Here is a 23,483-nt window from a genome sequence, read left to right on the forward strand (position 1 = left end):
AAAAAAAAAAAAAAAAAACACTAAAAACATGCAGCAGCATTGCGGCTTCTTTAAATATTTCATAGCATGCGATAAATTATTATGAACATACCTGTCTCTACAGGCAGTCATTCCAGCGAACCATCTGGTCCATCAAAAGACTATTAGCTTGCCTGAAAGTGAAGTACACATATATTGAAGGCTTAAGGAGATTTCTCGAAAAGTATAAATATCACAGAGTGAACGCCGGTGTAGGGATCACCAACCACACAGAACACTAACAAGCATTGGAATGAAAACTGGTTATATATGTTTCATGTTGTATCTTTATAAAATAGAGTTATAAATACAGGGAGTGCAGAATTATTAAGCAAATTAGTATTTTGACCACATCATCCTCTTTATGCATGTTGTCTTACTCCAAGCTGTATAGGCTCGAAAGCCTACTACCAATTAAGCATATTAGGTGATGTGCATCTCTGTAATGAGAAGGGGTGTGGTCTAATGACATCAACATCCTATATCAGGTGTGCATAATTATTAGGCAACTTCCTTTCCTTTGGCAAAATGGGTCAAAAGAAGGACTTGACAGGCTCAGAAAAGTCAAAAATAGTGAGATATCTTGCAGAGGGATGCAGCACTCTTAAAATTGCAAAGCTTCTGAAGCGTGATCATCGAACAATCAAGCGTTTCATTCAAAATAGTCAACAGGGTCGCAAGAAGCGTGTGGAAAAACCAAGGCGCAAAATAACTGCCCATGAACTGAGAAAAGTCAAGCGTGCAGCTGCCAAGATGCCACTTGCCACCAGTTTGGCCATATTTTAGAGCTGCAACATCACTGGAGTGCCCAAAAGCACAAGGTGTGCAATACTCAGAGACATGGCCAAGGTAAGAAAGGCTGAAAGACGACCACCACTGAACAAGACACACAAGCTGAAACGTCAAGACTGGGCCAAGAAATATCTCAAGACTGATTTTTCTAAGGTTTTATGGACTGATGAAATGAGAGTGAGTCTTGATGGGCCAGATGGATGGGCCCGTGGCTGGATTGGTAAAGGGCAGAGAGCTCCAGTCCAACTCAGATGCCAGCAAGGTGGAGGTGGAGTACTGGTTTGGGCTGGTATCATCAAAGATGAGCTTGTGGGGTCTTTTCGGGTTGAGGATGGAGTCAAGCTCAACTCCTAGTCCTACTGCCAGTTTCTGGAAGACACCTTCTTCAAGCAGTGGTACAGGAAGAAGTCTGCATCCTTCAAGAAAAACATGATTTTCATGCAGGACAATGCTCCATCACACGCGTCCAAGTACTCCACAGCGTGGCTGGCAAGAAAGGGTATAAAAGAAGAAAAGAAAATCTAATGACATGGCCTCCTTGTTCACCTGATCTGAACCCCATTGAGAACCTGTGGTCCATCATCAAATGTGAGATTTACAAGGAGGGAAAACAGTACACCTCTCTGAACAGTGTCTGGGAGGCTGTGGTTGCTTCTGCACGCAATGTTGATGGTGAACAGATCAAAACACTGACAGAATCCATGGATGGCAGGCTTTTGAGTGTCCTTGCAAAGAAAGGTGGCTATATTGGTCACTGATTTGTTTTTGAATGTCAGAAATGTATATTTGTGAATGTTGAGATGTTATATTGGTTTCACTGGTAAAAATAAATAATTGAAATGGGTATATATTTGTTTTTTGTTAAGTTGCCTAATAATTATGCACAGTAATAGTCACCTGCACACACAGATATCCCCCTAAAATAGCTAAAACTAAAAACAAACTAAAAACTACTTCCAAAAATATTCAGCTTTGATATTAATGAGTTTTTTGGGTTCATTGAGAACATGGTTGTTGTTCAATAATAAAATTAATCCTCAAAAATACAACTTGCCTAATAATTCTGCACTCCCTGTACAAAGAAAACACCATATATCATCTAGGGTAGTGTAGGGACCCAGAGGGCTAACTAAATAATTTTAGGTTGTTAAAACAAGCAGGACTTTTAATGATCTACATCTAATTAAATTCTTTTTTTTCCCCTAGAATTGTCTGTAATACACTGGGGCAGGGATAGGCAACCGTTGGCACTCCATATGTTGTGGACTACATCCCCCATAATGCTGACAAAGCATCATGGGAGGTGTAGTCCAAAACATCAAGAGTGCCAAAGGTTGCCTATGCCTGCACTAGGGTAAACAACTCAAATATAAAACAGTATACAACTTCCACCTCAACACCCGTGGAAAACAAAATAAAATAGTAACTTAGCTTTTGGGTACTTGCTTACCTCCCAATGCGATATGTACAAAATCTTATAAAATAAAAAACGATCAGGGATCCAGCTTGTACCACTAAAATGGAAACAAAGTGCAACATAGTGTAATACAGTTACAACTTTAAACACTTGCTTCACATTTCAAGGTTACACTCACAAGATGACGAATTAACGGAGAAGAGGAAGCGCAATCAAAGGAAGATTGAACAACACCCACCACACCACCAATGGACTTCCAGATCCACCATATTTAAGGGAAGGAGAGGGAGGGGGTTATTAGGCTTATTTGTGCATTTGTCACTTTGCTGGCAGTGTGTGTGATTTTATAGTTATTTTTGGTCCCTGAGGAAGTTCCCTAAGGGGAACGAAACGCTTAGGACCGTTATCTTTTATTTAGTGTATATATATATATAGAATATAATTTTAAAAAGCCAATAAATCTTTTCTAAACCAGACCATTGGGAGTGTGTGGACTTCCTTATAACCAGATTTGGCGTGGTAATCAGCAAAGAAAATCCCCCCTATCTAAGGGGAGGCACCTTGAGGGCCTGATTTAATTCGTCATCTTGTGAGTGTAACCTTGAAATGTGAAGCGAGTGTTTAAAGTTGTAACTGTATTACACTATGTTGCATTTTATGTTTCCATTTTAGTGGTACAAGCTGGATCCCTGATCGTTTTTTATTTTATCAAATATAAAACAAATTGATTGCTATCACAGGTGAGAATTGGGTAAGTTACTTGCTCTGCCTGACAGTTTCACAATAAACTGCTCTGGCCACAACAACCTGTGTTGGGGGCCGAGTATGCTCATGTCAAGTCTTCCCTCTAACAAACGTTAATGAATCAAAAGGTGTATATGCCCTGGGGTATGGGAATCCCCAGCCTGACACCTTACCTATGCTCTTTATGGCATGCTTACATAGTCCATGCTCACTTTACAAAACAAATAGAGATTTCTCAAAGTTTTGCAATTGTAATTTAGTTAAATAGCAGTTTATTGGTCTGTTGCTTTTTTTTTTTTTGTGTCCTAACCATAATCTGTATGCCATATTGTATCCCACTGTTTCGCTTCTTTTTTTTTCCCCAGACACTCTAAATTTGGAGGTCTACTACACACAAACAGATTAAAGACCAAAAATAAAGTATTCTTTTCAGATGACTTTGATAAATCTCCCCCAAAGTGTCAGAATGTGAAATATTCCAGCCCTCTGCTCTATGAATTTGCACAAGATTGCACGCTATAGAGATCTGTGGCACCTGACACAACAGATCTCGGCTATTTTCCTAGACTACCAGGAACGAATAGTGGGATCTGGAACTGTGGGAGTCATGTCGATATTGAATCAACGTATCATACACACGGGGCCAGTTTCAGCCACATGGCTCCTTTAGTGCAATTTTTTGTCATGTAGTGCCTGTTTGCAAATGTATCTTCTATTTTGGACATGTGAGGTCTGAATATACTATGCTATGGATGCATGCGTTTCCCCCCACCCCTCTTTTTAAGCAATAGAGAAGTGAAGACTATTATTAAATACTCATTGGTATCATCAATTGAAGATTTTATTGTTTTATAAGAGTCTTCATTGGTACATTCCACTATTTTCACATTTGCATGACACCAAATAGTGCAAAATGTATTTATTACTAAACGTACCTTCAAACTGCTGAATCATTGGAGAGGAAAAAAAAAAAAAGCTTTTTATGCAAAAAGATTTTCCTGAGGCTACATGCATCTGCATTTAACAAACATTAAAGGGCTTGTCTGTTATGTATTTCACGGTTATTTAAATACAGGTGATAAGAACTCCAAGGAGACAGAAGAAAAATTATTACTAGTCAAAACTGTCTGACAGAAGACATTTTTTGTTTTAATCTAGACTTTAGAGTTTAGACGTTAAAATCCTTGATGGTAAAATGCACAGATAGCACAAAAAATAATAATAGTGGTAAATGAACTAAATACTTTTCTAGAACTAACCAATATATACAGGCCTTTATAAAATAATATATATAAAATTTAGATAAGTTGCCAATGCCAATTGCTCAGCACCCCCTTTCAATTACCAGATCAGTAATGCAACGCCCAGAGGAAGGCATGTCAAGAAGTGGGAGTGTAAGCTCAGTGACAGCTGGCCACTAAGGTTTGAAGACTGCACAAAGGCTCTCTCGTGGACAGCAATGCCTTGCAATCACGTTAAGCAATGATACATTTGTTCTGCACTTTTTCTAGGATTTTACAATTTAGTGCAATAACACTAGAAGTGATGAATGGGAAATAGATTTAAATTCCCATTCACATGGGACACAGGTCTCGTGCCAACCCTCATGACCCCAAGGATCAGGCCAAAGGTAACTACGGAGATGATTTTAAGTAAAATGGCTAAAAGGCCACTATGCAAGGCAAACACCTTTTTTTGCGCATCTGTAGAATTTAACTTGGAAATAAATACAACTCCTTCGTTACATCTTAATTTCCTTTACTTCATGTAAATCTTTAGATACCAGGAAGTACCAAATACTTTTTAGTCAATGCTTATTCTCACATTATTTACACCAGAACTACTGCTTATAGCTCCTAAAAAGTCTGGTCTTACAAAAGGTTTGTAGTTTCATTCATGAAACAGCATGAATGACACTACTCTTCAAGATAATAGAAACTACCACAAAGCTCATAATACCTTGATGAAGAGACATATTTTTCATGAAGGAATTCATTTGCAACTCAAAGACAGCTATGAGGACGCACAAAAGTAGTTCACAGGTAAGGCAATACATATTTGTCCTATGTGACACCACCACTAAGCTAATGAATTCTGTAAATTGCTTTAGCTGTAAATTATTTGCCTTTACCATAACAATGTTGCATGATTTTTCTCCATCAGGTTTGCGTAATAGTGATACTTCTAGTTCCACTAAATTGTAGTTAGCGTAACAATAAAGAAGAGATTTCAAGGGTACGCATGTCACAGTCTAGAAACTACAATTAGTTTAAAGCCTCAATTAACAAAGGAAAACAACCACTGAACGGAGTAAGTCAGCTGTGAAAGCACATGTGCACAGTATAAACCTGGCCAAAATCGTCAAACATGAAACTAAATTTCTCTGAAAGCAAAGTTAGTAATGACTTTTTCCAGAAGCCCTGTAGGAGTGTATGTAAATTGAATGAAGACAAGATACAGGCGTCTTTCAGCAACTGCTTTATATTAACCCCCCACCCCCACTGAGTGCTTTGTCTGAGTACAGGAGCTGACTTGACAGCAAGACATGCACATACAGGTTGAAAAAAAGCCAAATATCAGTCATGGTTTGGGGGAAACATCACTAACAGACTCACACGATGACAATAGCCTGTGAAATACAAAGTAATGTTATCAGAATGCCTGAGAAAGGAGAAAAAAATATATATAAAAAGAAGAAAAAAAACAAAACAAAAAAAAGCATTAACCCCTTAAGGACACAACTTCAGAAATAAAAGGGAATCATGGTGGAATATTTCCGTCATGTGTCCTTAAGGGGTAAACAACAGTGAGTTTGTTTCCTAGACAGAGCAAGATATTGCTAGAAAAGATTAAAGGGACTCCGTTATCCAAAATATTTCAAATAGCGATATAGGATTATCTTCAGGTACGAACCCTTGGAAAAGTTAAACCAAGGAAGGGACAGGAACGCAGAATTCAGGGCATTCCCATTCTGAGCTTTTGGAAGCTCCCAGAAGATGAAGGTTAGAGGCAGGGAAGGCATGCGGAGCTCAGCTGGAATGCAGAGGCCTAAAGGAGGCCCACAGTCAAATGTGTGTTTTACTGTACTCCAAAATGATGGCATCGCAAGCCACCAAGCCAAACACTGTAGTATATAGCAAAGAGAGACATAACCATCAAAAACACCAGCAGCCCATTTATTCATATCATGAATACAGCGCGCTCATTGACAGTTTCACTTGTAGAAAATTTATGCTGGTGTAGTTTTAGAAGTCATATCCCCATTTCTTCTCCCCTTCTCCTACCCCCAATGAATGTAAGAAAGCACCTAGCCTGGATTTCCATCAGGATCTCATTTCCTGATGTTGTGAAAATATACCGTATTTACTCTAATCTAATGAGTCATCAAATCTAATGCTCACCTCAATTTTTGAAACCTGGAAGCTGAAAAATGTTTTGGCTGGCAAATGTAATGCACATTTATACAAAACGAAACTACTATACAACAGTGTGCTACAATGAGAATGTTTATTGCCATAAATCATAGTAACATTGATGGTATTTCAACTTTAGTGTTACATGGTAAATCTATTCTTTCTTAAACGAACACTATAGTGCCAGGAAAACAAACTCGTTTTCCTGGCACTATAGGATCATTAGGTCCCCCATCCCTCTGAGCCCCCCTCCCCCTTCAGCCAGCCACTTACCTTAATCCAGCCTCTCCTCCCCCTGCCGACGTCAGCTCCAAATGCGCATGCGCGGCCAGAGACACACGTGCATGCAAACCGTCCATAGGAAACCATTACTGAATGCGTCCAGCGTGAGTTCAATGCGATTTTCACATTGAGGATCACAGAGTTAGCCACTAGAGGCTTGATTAACCCTCAATGTAAACATAGCTGTTTCTCTGAAACTGCTATGTTTTCAGCTGCAGGGTTAAAACTAGGGGGACCTGGCACCCAGACCACTTCATTGAGCTGAAGTGGTCTGGGTGCCTATAGTGGTCCTTTAACCCCTTAAGGATCAAACTTCTCGAATAAAAGGGAATCATGACATGTCATGTGTCCTTAAGCTCTATTTCAGGAATGAAATTCGCCGGTGTGAATTCACCAGTTTCAATTTGCCAGTGTGAATTTGCCGGGAATGCAAGTGGCCAGAAAATTTCAAATTTTGCCCAAAATGTAATGCGCATTCAAATTTTGGAAACGGTGCGCATTAGATTTGAATAAATACGGTAATTAATATTTATTTTGTTTAATCTGGAAATTCTGTGCATGCTTATTAATCAGTGAGATGAGGAAGTCATCACAGCAGCAGAACATTTAATATTTATACTATGTATATTGCACTAATCACATCAAGAGAAGATAATACAAAAGAAAATACTAATAATAAAAATCTAGATTGAACAATGTACAAATTAAAACGTTTGTATCAAATATGCAAGGACAAGGACAACAGTAAAATGAAGAAATGTTACGATCCTGAATTTAAAATCCCGGCAAATTATTATAGTAACTCACTTCACTTTTTGTCTTTTATTTTCAGTATGCTCATTATCTTAACAATAAGAATTATTTCACTATATCAGAGTTAAGCATCAATCAATAATCTCAATCACTGATATGATCCTATTACACTGCTACAGTAACAGTGCTTATTATCTTATATCAATCATACATCTGTTGAATTGTCACACCCGTGGCTAGCAAAACTGGCCATATGTTTGTTTGCTCAAACTAGTAAAAATACCTGGTCAGCCAAACTGTGTTATCACAATCAATCCAATCTAAGTGAGAGAGTAGCCCTAACATAGTGTTACTACAAAAACACAGTCCATACACAACCCAAACAGGCTAATGCTTAAAGGGACACTCCAGGCACCCAGACCACATCTGACCATTGGAGTGGTCTGGGTGCCAACTCCCACTACCCACTAGTGATTAGTAATAAACTGCAATAATTACCTTGCAGGGTTAAGTCCTCCTGTAGTGGCTGTCTATCAGACAGCCACTAGGGAGACTTCCATGTTCTTAGAACACAAAAAGTGTTTTAAGCAACGCTGGACGTCCTCACGCTATGTGAGGACCTCCAGTGTCGCCAAAATCCCCATAGTAAAAGCATTGAATAATGCTTTCCTATGGGGAGGTCTAATGCGCGTGCACGGGCATTAGGTCTCCCCCGCCGGATGACGTCAGTGGGGGAGGAGAGTACGCGGAGCCTGACCCAGTGCCGAGGGACTCCGGTAAGTTACTGAAGGGGTTTTACCCCTTCAGCAACTTGGGATGGGGGTGGGAGGGAGAGGGGCACTGTAGGGTCCTGCAGTGCCAGGAAAACTACTATGTTTTCCTGTCACTTGAGTATCCCTTTAAGCCATATCAGCTGTTAAGAAGAAAATAATAATAATACCCAATTTAGGAGGGACAGTTCCTACAGACCCTACTTTGGGCAAAAATGTATCCTACTGTCCACTTTTCTAGGAGTTCCATATTGCTGGTGTGTCGCAGTGTATAAGACTTCCGCAGCAATAAAGCTTTCAACTAGAATACGTGTTTAGAAATCAGTCTGTGTAAATTAGATCCATTGTTCTTGTTCTAAATTAAATTTTAGTTACATAAAATTATTAGTAAGTCACCTAAAATTTCTCAGAGAAGCCCTGTTCCCAGAAATACCCATAAAATTAAAGTGTCCCTCTTTGTCCATTAGAAATGATGGAAGGTATGTCATGTTATATTATGTTAAAAAAAACATTATGTGCAAAAAAAGAAATCCACATGAAACTATTCAAAGCTCTCATAGCATGCGCAGAAGTATTTAAATAAGTGTCTTAGTACCTACTGGGCTTTAAGATTCACTAGGTGCTGTCCTGTTGAGTGACTGCAATGAAGACTGTGGTGAAGGGTTGTTCAAGTAGCAAATAACGAAAATCTACGTAATCAGAAATCATTGCAACATGTGTTACAGGAGAAACCTGCAAATCCACATGCCAGATGCTCCCTTGAGCACAAACCAATTTAGGTTAGAACCCAGAGCAGGCCATCCTGTTTACACAGTGTCTTTTTACAGTATCTCTAGATTTGCATATTAACATATATGGCTCCTAGTGACGTCTACCATGATATCTACTAAAGCAAGCGCTCTTCCACATTCAATACAAGGGCTGAAGACACATCAAGAAATATCTGGGTTCTTATTCTAAAATGCCCAACGGGTGATAGGATCCCCAACTGGCCACATATCTATTCTGTGGGTTTATTCAACCTTGTTGCAGTCTGGGTATCACTCTAATCTGCAAGACTGGTTGTCCTTTAGAACTTGTCAAACAACGAAGGACCTATCCTAGACTATAGCAATGTAGCCCAAATTCAAGTCCCTTTCAAGTCCATGTCAAAAGTTCGTAAAAGAATCATATCCATCCTTTAGGCCAGGCTATATTATCACTACTTTCGAGTCTGTGACAAATGTGAATATACTGATTGATAACTCTTGGCTGAAAGAATTTCCGCAGCAGCAGAGGCTGGGCAATTCAACCTGTTAAGAAGGTGACATTTTAAACTACACACATCATTCTAGGATAGAGTTGTCACATCTACGTAGACACATATGACTGCTACATACAGGTAGGATGCACGTGAAAAGTGCTATCGTGCAATATGCAACCTGCTGCAGAACAGAATTCCAGCTAATCAAATCAGTTCCTTTAGGACTGATCCACGATTAATTAATGAATCAATTTCTTGTAGCATATGAAAGATACATATGTCTGGGCGGCAATGACTTGAGCTCAGAAAAACCTAGTGGATGTGGCAATTCTGGCCTGTTTTATCTATATTCAAAGCTGCCGCCCCTCCCTGGCATTCACTGATCAGTTTAATCCCACACTGCTACTAGTTAGAAAGGCAGCCTGGAGCACATCACTGACTGCAAGTCACTGAATTCAGACATACAACACATGCTCCTATCTCACTTAACAAGTAAGCCATGGATAAACATTCCAACTCTACTACGCTTCACATGATGCACAGTCATCTGCAGGTTTCACAGCACTGAAATCTGGTCTGAAATCGTAGACCAGGGTTGGCAACCATCAGCACTCCAGATGTTGTGGACTTCATCTCCCATAATGCTCTTACACAGTACTGGCAAAGCATCAGGGGAGATGTAGTCCACAACATCTGGAGTGCCAAAATGACGCCTACCCCTGCACTAGATCAAGGGTATAGACAAGGTATTCCCAGCTGTGGCAAAACTACATCTCCCATAATGCTTTTTCAGTCACCTCTATGAATGGATTAATGCAGCATTCACTCATCATGTCAAACAATGCATCAGCAACGTGATCATAGTACTATATCCTGGTTACTATCATTACCAGCACTGTGTTAGTATCCCTGGTGCTATTCAGCAGCCAGCAGGAAACTGAGCGACCCTAGCAAGGGATGGGGGGAAAATAACATGCAAATATCCTAATAAAAAATAATTAAACATTCTGTATACATACCCCTGGGAGAAACCATGCAGCAATACCAGATCTGCAGAATTAAATGCATTAACCAGCTCAACACAAGCCTCCCCGTAGGTTTTTCCAGGAGCTTGTTAGAAATAATGGAGACTAAAGCCACACCTTCCCAACATGTCATCGTGTCACATGACCACACCAGGCCAGGGTTAACTCATTGAGCTCCCACAGACAAGCCTTCTACCTGTGGAATGTTCGGATATGTATCTATGGAATAGAGTTCTTAAATGAAACCACTTTATAAAACACGGTCTGTTTTTTTTTGTTTTTTTTACCAAAGGCATTTTAGTAACCTTATAAAATAGAGTGAGGTGTAAAAAAAAAGTGAGATCTGACATGACCAAATAAAATAATTTTATTATGAAAATAAATAAATAAAATAGACTTTTGAAGCAGTTTTCCACGTATTTCACAGTTGCTTGAAAAGAATTCGGGAAATAAACATGTGCACTATGCAGTATAAAACGCTACTGGTACTATAAAATAAGCACACATACGATTTATACAGGGCACGAAGGTCAGAGTAATGAATATGCAAAATCTGAATCATTGCTGTGCTTGTCTGAGCTATTAATAGTAGCTTTATTTGTGGTAAAGTATTAATTAATTGTCATATTCTGACTGATGTACTTTATATATATATATATATATATAAATGAAGTATATATATATATATATATATATATATATATAAAGTACATCAGTCAGAATATGACAATTAATTAATACTTTACCACAAATAAAGCTACTATTAATAGCTCAGACAAGGACAGCAATGATTCAGATTTGTATCATATATATATATATATATATTTTTAACATTAGTTAATACATGCATGAAACTAATTTATTTATGGAACTATGTTTTCATAAGCAGGAGCCCAGATCAAGGATGCGGTGGCTACCTTTCCAGGATGCTAAATTATTGCTATTCTTTTTATTATTAAGTATTATTATTATTATTTATAATGCTACAAATGTTTTTCACACTACAGTGGATTCAGGAGACAGACATACAAGCAAATTTAACAAGATGGGTTTGTCTTACAGGAACAACATGTTGACAATCTTGTTCAAACAAGCTTACAATCTACAGATCTGCACATGTGCACATTTCTGTAAATTATGCACACTCCTAAAGTACTATACCATATATTTTATTGACCTTTATGTTAATTTGGGCATTTTAGAAAGATCAGAAAAAGGAGGTGCAAAATTAAAATTCACACTTCAGAATTGTTATTACTGCTACACAAATCAAGCAATTTTGCATCTAAGTGGAAATATACAATTATATACAATTAGCTATTTTATTCTACATATTTTGGAATAAATTATTCAACCAGGTTGTTGGTTCACCACAAATCACTGTTTAGTAAATATACTCCCTAAATAGACATTATATGTTACTTTTAAATGTTGCTTCAATTATTGAAGCAGATTTTAAAATAGTGCTGCCCCCACAGAGCAGCGTAAAATGGATACATACATATCTCAAAAATTTACAGAGTAATATAGTGACCACTCCCTGACATGTGTTGACAGTTTCAGGGTGCACTCCAACCAATCAGCAGCAGGCATCAGCCTACTGATGTTTGACTAATGAATTACTCAGAGTGCAAAGTTCCATATTTATATCATACTAGTTCATAGAACCTTCCCGTCTATCGATTCCATATAAAAGTAGGTCCCCCCAAGGACTGTTAGAATGCGCACGCGGCTCTTGCCGCGCATGCGCATTCCGCTCCACTCGGGAGCTGACGTTGGCAGGGGGAGGAGAGGTCACCAGCGCCAAGGGAGCCTGGTGCTGCTTTAAGGTAATCTGCTGAAGGGGTTTTAATTTCCTTCTTTCTAGCATTGCCTACTAATTTTAAGAATAACAGTAAACTGAGCACATCTATATATAATCTTTAAAAAGTAAAATCTATTGTGTGCATAATTAGGCATATACATTTTGCTTTTGATTATTACATTTTTGTTTTGATATATTACATTTCATTGATGTTATTCAGTGCTTCACTCTAACAAAGGCACCAGGTACCACATGCCTGTACCAGTGGCAGATCCAGAGCCTGATCTCGGGAGGGGCACTTGTAGATTATTTAAAGAAATAATCCATGCACAATGACCGCTACAGCTCTGTGTAGTGGTTATGGTGCCAGGAGTGCCGGAACCCCCTCCCAGAGTAAGTAGTCAAACCGTTTAAAAACTGTTTGACAACTTACCTGGGGTATGCTGTAGTATGGGGCTTTAGTATGGCATAAGAGCAGTGGTGTGTGTGAGTGGTGCAATGTGTGAGGGGTGCAGTGTGTGTTTGTGGGGTGTGCATAGTGTGTGTATGGGTGGGCAGTGTATGTGTGTGGGGGCAGTGTATGTGTGTGGGAGGCAATGTGTGTATGGGGCAGTGTGTGAATGTGTGTATGGTGTGTGTGGGGGCAGTGTGTGTATGGGGCAGTTTATATGTGTGTGGAACAATGTGTGTATGAGGGGGCAGTGTGTGAATGTGTATGGTGTGTGTGTGGGGGCAGTGTGTGTATGGGAGGCAGTGTGTGTGAGGGGGGGCAGTGTGTGAATGTGTGTGTATGGGTGGGCAGTGTGTGTATGTGGGGGGGCAGTGAGTGTATGTGGGGGAAGTGTGTGTATGGGGGCAGTGTATGTGTGTGGGGGTAGTGTGTGTACGGGGGGCAATATGTGTGTGGGGGCAGTGTGTGTATGGGGGGAAATGTGTGGGTGTGTGAGGGGGCAGTGTATTTGGGGGCAGTGTATGTGTATGTGGGGGCAGTGTGTATATTTGAGGGCAATGTGTGTAGGGAGGCAGTGTGTGAATGTGTGGTGAGGAGGGTAGGGGGCTTCTTTATAATTCTTTTTTTTAATAAAAATAAATACATTTATGTCCCCCCTCCCTTCTTACCTTTAATGAGGAGGAGGGGGGACATTTCTCAACCACTTGTGGTTCGTGGGGAATCCCTGGTGGTCGTAGTGGTGAGAGTGAACTCTAGCCCGTAGCTCAAGGGCTAGAGTTCACTCTCGCAAGATCCGGAGCGTTGCTGTGGTAACCTTGGCAACACTTCGTGTTTGCGAGAGAAGGACCCAAAGGAGCTGCAGGCTGAGCTCCCGGGTCCTCTCTCTCTCCCCTGCCAGCTGCCAGCATGGTGCCTGCAGACTGGGGAGGAAGATCTCTGATCTCCCCTCCGGTCCGTGAAGGCACATTGCAAGGCTGGTGCTTTCACAGTGCCAGCCCTGCATTAGCCGGCAGTTGAGAGCCTTGGTGAGGGAGGGGGGCAATTGTCCTGTTACCCCCTCCCCTCCCCGGATGCGCCAGTGGCCTGTACTGCACAAGCTTTAGCTTTGTTAGTTAATTTTGAGGCCAGCCACGCAGCCACTGAATGGGTCTAGTTGATTTATTTAGATTCATTTAATGGGTCTTTATTTTAATGGATGCCTATTTCAAGAACAGAAAACTAAGATACTGGATGGCATCAGTTAAAAACAATGGATTAGCTGAGTTAAAAAAAATATGTTTTGTTTAACTACAGGAAAAACAACAAAATTGACCCTTATATGTTTAGAATACAGCTCCAATAATGCTACATTTGGGGATCTACCTTTTTGCGCCCCTGCATAACAGGTTAGGTATATATAGACGTGGCAAAATAGTGATGGCTAGATGAGTGGGTCAGAGCATCTCCAAAACTAAAATTCTTGTGAGATTCAAATGACTAAAAGGGTACTATGCTGGCCATGATAGCAAGGTCTTAGAACACGCAGTGCATCACAATTTGCTGTGTATGTGGCTGTGTAGTCACAGACCATTTAGAGTGCCCATGATGACTCATGTCCCCGCCAAAATTGGGGACATGAGCGTCAGCTGGACCATGAAACACTGGAAGGAGGTTGCCCGGTCTGGTGAATCACATGTTCCCTTTTTGTGAACTGAAGGCCCCGTAAACGTATCTTGACCCCTCACCCACTATTGCCGGGCCCTCTATTTAAACAAAGTAGCAGCTTGACTTTCTAGGGTAACTGCGCACTGAAGATGCAAATAACAAAAAGAGCAAGCAAACAAATAAAAAACTGAATTAGCCAGCAAGTAATGAAGAGAAGACAAAAAGCTCCGCAGGACTATTACATGTTCAACATGTCAATCAGATGATTCTAAACAAGTCTGACATACATCGGTTATACCTGAATCTAATTACATGGTACAGATCGAATGCTCCTATACCTAATACTCTGCTTTCTATAAAAAAACAAAAATGAAGATTGTCAAAAAAGCACTCCTAGGATATACCTTTATGATTACTAACCACAAATATAAATGTTAAGTGACAGACTGGATTGACAGATAGATATAATTATTTATGCAGGATGGGCTAGTTGTCCTGAAGCCTATAGTCCTTTTAAGGTGAAATATAAAAAAATATCAGTGATGTGTTAATAAATCATAAGAATGTCCTATAATTTTTTTTTTTTTTATTCTTTATTTTGTGGGGCTGAGATATACAAACAGGCTTACATCGCCACGACAGCTGATATATGCTGATGAAGTAGTACATAATAAACATTATCATGGCAGTCAATGATAGCACATTTTTATATGAATCAGGCTAGGCATACATGTCTATGTCCTTGGTTACTTTCAGATTGGCAGGAACAATAATTAGGGATGACATTCTGGTTTATTTCAAGAATGTATGAAGGTTGTGTGCTGCCCACGTTTACGAGTGTCTGTGTAGCGGGTGCTAGGGTGTGGATGTCATTTCGTCCTGGGCTATACGTGTAGCAGGTGTGTCTGTTAGGTGATTTAGATATCCAGAGAGCTCAGAGCGGGTTGTAGGTTGATTGTGGGCGCGGGTTGTGTTAATAGGTATGCTAGTCTATTCGCTATGTGTAGCTTGTTTTTAATTACCCCTGGGCTTGTGGTGGGGCGAAGATAGTCGGGTAAGTCCAATAATTCTAAGTTTTGACAATGGATGGTCAAGGAAAGAGGTCTAAGCTTTGAATGCCCATTCTATGCCAGTCGCCCGGTGTCCCTTAGGGGCCTGATGCAGGAGTCTCGCTTTGTAGCACGTGGCTCTCGTGACGTGATCGTGGGTGATCCTGGAAGGTACAAGCCTAGTTTAGGGAGTGTGGTGGGGGTGTTAGATCTTGGATCTAGTCGCTGGCAGTTCATGATGGGGGTGTCCGTGACCTGTGTGGGAGATGGTGTGTCTGTAGTCTTGGGGCCAAACCATATGGGGTGTCCCGGGGGGGGGGGGTGTTTTGGGGAGTTTGCGTCTCTCCCTTCTATTGAGGGCTCTTATTGTGGCATATGAGGCCGTGTGGGAGTGGGTTTTAGCCTGTCTGACTATGGCGTGCATTTATGTGTCATATAACTGAAAACTCCTGTGAAAACAGCTTAAAACTAAACACGTAAAATATGTAATAAAGCAGGGGTAGGCAACCTACGGCACTAGTGCCATGCACGGCACTCAAGGTGACTTTGCACGGCACTCAAGGTGACTTTGCACGGCACTCAAGGCTGCTAGAGCCAAACAGGCTCTGGCTATCAGGAGTCCAAGTGAAACTTCAGATATCTGCTAATACGAAGAGGTGGTAAAGGACAATCCTCAATTTATGCATTGCGGCACATAGAGGAAGTGATCTCAGATCACTTCCTCCCAGCACTTGTGAATGGGAATCCACACTGTAATAGAGCAGCACGCAGCTGCTGTTGCAGCTGCTATACTTGAGCTATACCTGGCCGGCCTGGTCCCCACTGGAACCCAAGGAAGCCACCCACACTGCTAGATTTAGACAGAAATGCACAATAACCCTCCCCTCATACAAATAATACGAACAGCCCATACACAAACATACACACAATCCCCACAAACGCAACACCACTAACTATCCACATACATGCACACAACCCCACATGCAGCCTCTCACATGCAATACCTCAAACAGCCCCCACACACTACCAAACACACAATGTGACATATCCATCCACACACACACACTACCCCAAACAGCCCCTCACATACACACACTACCAAACACACAATGTGACATACCCATCCACACACACACAATACTCCAAACAGCCCCTCACATACACACACTACCAAACACACAATGTGACATATCCATCCACACACACACACACACTACCCCAAACAGCCCCTCACATACACACACTACCAAACACACAATGTGACATACCCATCCACACACACACAATACTCCAAACAGCCCCTCACATACACACACTACCAAACACACAATGTGACATATCCATCCACACACAATTCCACAAGCAGCCCTCATACACAGCCCAAATTCATAGGTATCATACACAATACCATAAAGTACTCCTGAACATATACAATATAATAGCTCATATACGCACAAATACAATGATACAAAGCAATTACAGTAAAAATAACACAAGCAGAATATGGCAGCATACACACCTCAATTTAAAAAAAAAGGACCGGCACGCTAAGGGACATCACAATCCTATATCGGCACAGTGCTGCTAAAAGGTTGCCTACCCCTGTAATAAAGTATGGCTCTTTAGTATATTGCGGAGGCACGGTAGAGTGTCAGAGTCAGATATGTTTCAAGTTAGAGCCTCTTTCTTTTCTCTTCCTCTGGGGACAAAGGGCTGTACTCTGTCCGGGTCCCAGGTCTGTGAGGCAGAGGAGGTTGCAGGTTGCCCCGATTGTGGGGATATCCCCAGTGCTTGGAGGAATGGCCCTGCTTCGTCTATTGAGGACAGTCTTAGTATGGTGCCTTCTCTGTTGACGGTTAGGGCTCTGGGAGTTGTCTATCTGTAGTCGATGCCGGCTTCTCATAGCTGGTGTGTCACTGGGCCCATTGATCGTCTCCACAGTAAGGTGTTGCGTGTCAGATCTTGGTAGAATGAGAATTGTGATGATTCAAAGGTGATTGGGGTTTTATCTCACACTGCGGCCAGGATCCGATTTTTGTCCTTCTGTGATTGGCACCGGACAATGACGTCTTGAGATGCTGAGGTTGGCGCCAGCTTGGGTTTTTTGATTCGAAAGAACCCGTCGAATGTAAGTTTTTTCGCCTGGCTATGCGGGAGGAGAGTGTCGGTGAGGTGGCGTAGGTAGTGGGGTAACTCAGATGTAGTGATGGAGTCAGGGATGCCCCTTAGCTTAAGGTTGGTGCGCCTGGTTCGTTCTTCAGCCAAATCCACCCTGGCTGTCAGGGTAGAGTGGGATGACAGTAGCTGTTGGACTGTTTCTTTTAGGCCCGTTACATACTGTCTCATGTCCAGGATGTCTTCCTCGGAGGCTTGTGTGCGGGCTGTCACTGCCTGCAGTTCTGTGCGCAGTAAGTCTATGTCTGCAGCATGCATCTGCCTCATCTCCAGCAGTAAGTCGGCTATATCCTGTTTAGTGGCCGGGGCCTGTTTGTCTTGTCCCTCTTGTTGGGTTGTGGGGGGACTGGGTGTGTGGGGTTCCTCTGTTACACCATCTGTACCGCATGGGCTCTGTCCTCGGTCAGGCGAGGCCGCCATTTTGGGTGCTGCTGGGCGTTGTAGTAGGGCACTAATATCCTGAGTGTCTTTGTGTGTACCCTGTTGGGGTTTTTGGGACTTCCTGCCCATTTTTTCGGTCTCCCAGGGAGAGGGTCTGTGTTGGGGCTGGGTTGTACCTGATATATCAGCAGTCCAGGATGAAAACTCAGATGCAGGCCACCCACTGTGGTAGTTGAGGTAGGCCTCAGTTCTCCGCCGGGTTTTCCTGCCCGTTCGTGTGAACAGAAATGGCATTGGTGGTTGGTCCGCACTTGGGGGTTGCTAGTGGTGATGTTTCCCCCTGGGGGTAGTTTTGTGGGGTCGCCGATTGCTGTGGATTGTGTGCCGTTTTGCCGGAGCTCTGAAAATTGTTGGCCATTCCGGTCTATCGCTTAGCTCCGCCCCCTCTGTCCTATGATTTTAGCATGTGTACCCAAAAACCAATCTTTGAGGTTTGACGTTCAGAATTCTGGATTAGTCTTCTAAAAAGACAAAAAAGTGAATTACAGATATGGTGGATACCCAGACAGTAGCTCAAAAATGGGTTGGAAAGGTAATAAAGGGCATAACCCTCAGTACAAGACAATTTATAGATAAAGCCCACTGGGAGAAAAACCCTATCTAGAAAAAGAAAGGATCCACCCCCACTGGAATTACCTCCCAGTAACTACATTGAAAGGTGATGGCAACAGTAAAAAATTAACTTGATTGAAATTCTTAATAGAGAACCAAGACAAATATACATAAAACCATACAAGATAGTGTGTGGTGAGAAATAGAGTATAAACTAATTAGAAGGAAAATGTGTAAAGAGGAACAGGGATTAGAGGTTGTAATAGAATAAATTGGTTTTAGAAATAAGGCCAGATTATATGTGTATCCAAACCTGTGATAGAGAAGTTAAAGTAAAACTCCAGTGCCAGAAAACCAATCAGTTTTCCTGGCACTGCAGGTACCCTCTCCCTCCCACCTCCCATCCCAGGTGGCTGAAGGGGTGAAAACCCCTTCAGGTCACTTACCTGAGACCCCGCCGATGTCCCTCGGCGGTGGTTTCGGGTCGGCGTCGCTCCTCCCAGTAATTACGTTGTCAGGGTATTTATATCGGCAGACATTTTGTGCTATGATAGAAATTAAAATGTATATTGTCAGAGTCACTCTGAACAGAGCAGACTCCATTTTGTTATTTTCAAGTTAACAAAAGACACAAGATTTCTATCCTTTCTGTAAAACTAACCACTTTGCCAGAAGCTAAGGAATGCTTAGTATATACAAACCAAATTGATAAGAAATGAGAACGGGGGATGGACAGACTGTCTAAATGCTAATGGAATATAATCAATTCTAAACCCAGACATTTGTGACAGAGAAGATTAAATAATGTAATTTTACTTTCGATATTGTATAACGTCCCATTGTAATTTAGAGGTCATATTAAGTTTCTAACTGTCATATTAGAAATTATAGCAGAATTTGCCAGACACATAGTCTGAAGAAAGCCCAAGTAAACTCTTTGACCTGACAGAAAACTTAAGTTATAGATAACCATAAAGATAAGGTAAATAACGTCAGAATAGCCACCAGGAAAAGTTAACGCTTTCCTGGATAGGTATGTTTAGTGGGACGAGACTGCCCTCTATAGACCAAATACTTAAATTGCTATCTGGAAGGTAACCACACCTCCAGTTTTCTATTGGTCTATCACCTAGTGAATTTTCCCTTTAAAAAGTTAAGACAAAGGGAAGAGAGAGGTATGCAAAGGAAGCAAAGAAGCCCCGACTGCTCACCTCTTTAGCAGTCGGGGCAATGCAGAGAAATCCATGACAGATATCCACTCCAGGGCACTCAGAGTTCTTACACACCATCACACATCTATTCAGTTTCTGAGACTACCTACTCATATGATGAGAAAATCTACCTAACTGGTAATTATTAACCAGTAATTATACTGGTTTCATTTAATTAATCTAAATTAATTAAAATTTTCTAATAGCATGATATATGACTGGATAAATCACGATCAGATTTCGATATTTAGAAATCTTAGTTACTAAAGAATATATAATTAAGCATTCTATTCTGCAGATGGAAAGGAATAATTATATATATTAATGTGACATATCACATGTTAGCATATCGTGATATTTTTCCGGATGTATTGATTTGCTCTAAAATAACATAAAATATCTGTTTAGACAAGTTTAAATTCTACTTATAGAACATGTTAGATTACTCTTATTGGATGGTTCCAGGAAATGACTAATGAGCTGGTTTAAATGTTATTTTATTTAAAATCACATGAGAATAGGTCTTAATTACCTAGGAGGTCTAACCAGCATTGAAAGTGTTATTCTAACTGTCAGCTAAAATTTTATGGCCTTAAGCTGCAAGCTCTGTGTGTGTAAGTTTCACTTTCGTTTCTCTGCGAAGTACCATCATAAATCTTCTCTTGACAGCTAATGTTGTAGATTCTATACTGTGTTAGCCATGGGAATGTATTGCCATTTGTATTGCGTACTCATGTTATACTGAATATTCATTGATTATTATCACGCATGTTACATATTATTATTATTTAATTTGTCACAATAAATTGTATCTATTTTTATAACAAATTGTGATTTTATTTATATGGAATACATTTCACTTACACGATAACGATCTTTGGGATCTGAGAATTGAAATAGTGGGCAAATCTCAACTGTTTACTATCATTATCCAATAAATATCCCCACAACGTCAGCCGGTGGGCGAGACTGATCCCGCCCACCGGCTGAGGAAACCTAATGCGCATTCGCGGCACAGCATGAGGACGTCCAGCGATGCTCTAGCAAAGAAAATCTTTGCTATGAATCAGGAAGTGCCCTCTAGTGGCTGTCTAGTAGACAGCCAGTAGAGGTGGAGTTAACCCTGCAATGTAATTATTGCAGTTTGTAAAAAAACTGCAATAATTACAGTTGCAGGATTAAGAGTAGTGGGAGTTGGCACCCAGACCACTCCAATGGGCAGAAGTGGTCTGGGTGCCTGGAGGGTCCCTTTAACAAGAGTGTACCAAGTCTGTATCTCTATATCGCAACAGTATCCTTGTAATAGCAAGAAGACACATTAAGAAGTGTTACAGAAGTTATTCATCTAAACACAGTGGACACATCACATCACAACAAAACGTCAGAGAACTGCCCAGACACAGGTGCAGGATGGAGGCTCAATGGGGAGAGAAATAAAAAACTATAGGTTTAGTCACAGAGTAATCTCTAATCGTATAAGTCTGACAATAGGGTTATCCCTGATCACTTAGATAATTAGAAGATATTCCTCCTAAATAACTGCTTCCAAATAGTTTCCCAGTGTTGGAATAACAGTAATAAACTACCTACGTTGGTCTAAGGCAAAATAGCCTACATAATCCCCCGTTCTTAGAGAGTGCACAGTAAAAACAAATCAAAAGAGGTGTATCAGCACAAAGGCTCGACGCGCGTTTCGGCGCTGAGAAACGCCTTTATCAAGAGCAAAGTTGCATCTGACATATACCCGACTTTAAAGGGGAGTAGTCCCTCCCAACTCTGAGGTTAATCCAACCATCGACGCACACGTCATTGATGAACGTCCCCTGGGTAATCCCTCCTACTTCCAAGGTTAAACCTATCAGTGGTATAGCCGTCATCAGGTCATCAGACGGAATACCCCCAGAAAGATTCACCAGACGGTGATACGTTGTAACACCAAGGGGCGAGTGTCAAGATGATAGGTGTAGCCCACTACTGAGAATCCTTAGGAGAATGATCAAATTAAAACTAATAACAAGCAAATTGACTCCCATCAATCTCAGTAACCCTGAAACACAAAGATCAAAGAGGGCAGGGGGGGGGCTGGGGGAGGGATGAGGTGGTACCAACATACATATCTCTCTGTCATCCCCATCCCATCAGAGACCGCAAACGGGGACCCAAGTAAAAACACAAGTACTTTCACTAAAAGTGATGTTAACCTCAATATTTAAAGGGGCAGGTATCATGATAGTTGATTCAAAATAATTGTGTACTAGACACAGTGGGCACCCAAACTAAGCCCAGATATAGCATTACCCACTAGCCCAAATCAAGGAGTAGCTCACATGATATTCCCTTAGGCAGGGGTTATGTGCCAGACAGCTTGGTGAACACAGCACAGTATAGCCCCCAACATGCATTAGAACATCTGCTGGTGTGCAAAGGGGAAGATATAGGGTAGAGATAGACTTATACAATTAGGGATTACTCTGTGACTAAACCTATAGTTTTCTATTTCTCTCCCTGTTGCGCCTCCAACCTGCACCTGTGTCTGGGCAGTTCTCTGAGTTTTTGTTGTGATGTGATGTATCCACTGTGTTTAGATGAATAACTTCTGTAACACTTCTTAATGCTTGATATATGTATCTTCTTGCTATTACAAGGATACTGTTGCGATATAGAGATACTACAGACTTGGTACGCTCTTGTTAACTGCTCTATCACAGGTTCGGATAAACATATAATCTGGCCTTATTTCTAAGACCAATTTATTCTATTACAACCTTTACCCCCTGTTCCTCTTTACACATTTTCCTTCTGATTAGCGTATGCTCTATTTCTCACCATCAAGTTGATTTTTTACTGTTGCCATTACCTTTCAATGTAGTTACTGGGAGGTAATTCCAGTGGGAGTGGATCCTTTTTTTTTTTCTAGATAGGGTTTTCCTCTCATTAGTCTTTATCTATAAATTGTCTTGTAAAAATATTAGTTATTCTGCTGATTATACGACGTAAAGGTTACTCCAACCACCATGACCACTTCCTGCTTTTAAAAGTGGTCATGGTGGAAGCTATCTGTATATGCAGCACTTCCTTGTCCACACTTTTAATGGACGTACTTAGATTTTTCACTAACAGGTGCTGTGAGCAAAAAGTCAAAATCACTGAGCCTAAATTTGTGTGTATGTGTCTTTAAAGGGATTATTCTCTAAGCAGTGAATGTTAGTGAGTTGAAAACCATATTGCAAACTTTGGGCTAAAATAGCCAAGCTGTGATAAAAGCCAACTTGAAGATGTTTTGGTAAATAATTTTTTAGGCCCCAGTTACGCATTTTAGTTTTCAATTTTCTGCAATTCAGTGTTTGGTGAATAAATTCCTGTGTTTTTTTGATCCATAAATTGCGTGTACAGAATATGTCTTCTGACTATAGTATTTGAACTCATGCAGTATATATATATATATATATGGGTTTGTGTGAACAGGGGTCGCTGAAGAGATAATATTACATAGTCAAACTGGGCATGTTTAACAACTTGAATTATACACTATATTAAATCTGGAGTTAGATTAAACCCAGTCTACAAATCAGTCAGTAAGATGAATGCATGTTAATCAAAAGCTTTTTTTGGCCTATCGTCAGGATATATATTGGCTTGTATAAAATCTGCTAATTATACCTCAGGGCCTTTTTTTTTACAAAATCCCTATCCAAACAA

General features: G+C 40.8%; 1 protein-coding gene across 8 annotated transcripts in view; it reads right to left on the minus strand.

The window, feature by feature from the left end:
• Positions 1-10,567, minus strand: part of MYO18A (myosin XVIIIA) — a 277,949-nt gene extending 267,382 nt beyond the window's left edge. For 4 of the 8 annotated variants that reach the window (XM_063449986.1, XM_063449993.1, XM_063449990.1 and 1 more), the window contains exon 1: positions 10,452-10,567. The gene's annotated coding sequence lies outside the window, so the exon portion shown is untranslated. Of the gene's footprint in view, positions 1-91; positions 153-10,451 lie in introns of all 8 variants that reach the window. The other 4 variants (XM_063450000.1, XM_063449999.1, XM_063450002.1 and 1 more) reach the window with 2 other exon arrangements.
• Positions 10,568-23,483: the final 12,916 nt, after the last annotated feature.

Source organism: Pelobates fuscus, chromosome 1 (assembly GCF_036172605.1).
Source record: "Pelobates fuscus isolate aPelFus1 chromosome 1, aPelFus1.pri, whole genome shotgun sequence".
Lineage (NCBI taxonomy): Eukaryota > Metazoa > Chordata > Amphibia > Anura > Pelobatidae > Pelobates > Pelobates fuscus.